Source organism: Bradysia coprophila, unplaced genomic scaffold (genome assembly GCF_014529535.1).
Source record: "Bradysia coprophila strain Holo2 unplaced genomic scaffold, BU_Bcop_v1 contig_476, whole genome shotgun sequence".
Taxonomy (NCBI): Eukaryota; Metazoa; Arthropoda; class Insecta; order Diptera; family Sciaridae; genus Bradysia; species Bradysia coprophila.
The window spans coordinates 3,756,283-3,756,890 of NW_023503727.1; positions in this window are offsets into that span (position 1 = coordinate 3,756,283).

A 608-nucleotide genomic window follows, 5' to 3' on the forward strand; every position below is an offset into this window, starting at 1 on the left:
AATGAGTTAAATGAGTGTACCGGAGCATGATTTTCCATTTAGTTCAAGTTTTGAGGCAATAAAACTTGACGCGTTAGTGAACCTTAGACTTAGAGACTTGCTTGTAACAAGACCAGTTCCACTTGCACTTCATGCTTACTAGTTCATTTTCCATGAATTTATCGAAACGTTTTTATTTTGAAAAAAAAGTTAAAAGTAACCTCCAGCCGAGCCGTTTTAAGCCGGCTCAAGCCGACTTTTTCGCCGCCGCCGAGAAATTTTTTTCGGCTAGCCGCCGCCGAGGTTTCTCCGTCGGCGCTCATGCCTGTAAACGATTAAGTTGTGCTGTATTGTAATTCAGGTCATGTTTTTGATTGAAAAAATGAATGAGCTTTCCATAAATGACAACGTATACAATGGCTTGGCTACAATAGCTATTAACATTGGTCCAATAAACAAACGGAAATGGGTGATTGGGTGGTATATATTCGGAATAATAGATTTATCATAGTTGAATTGTAGAAAGTAGTCATTTATGGAGGGCTCATTCGGCCACCATCACTTGTTTTAGCATTGTTATTCAATAATCAATTTAAAAATTAAAATTAAAAAAAATGAAACGAAAAATG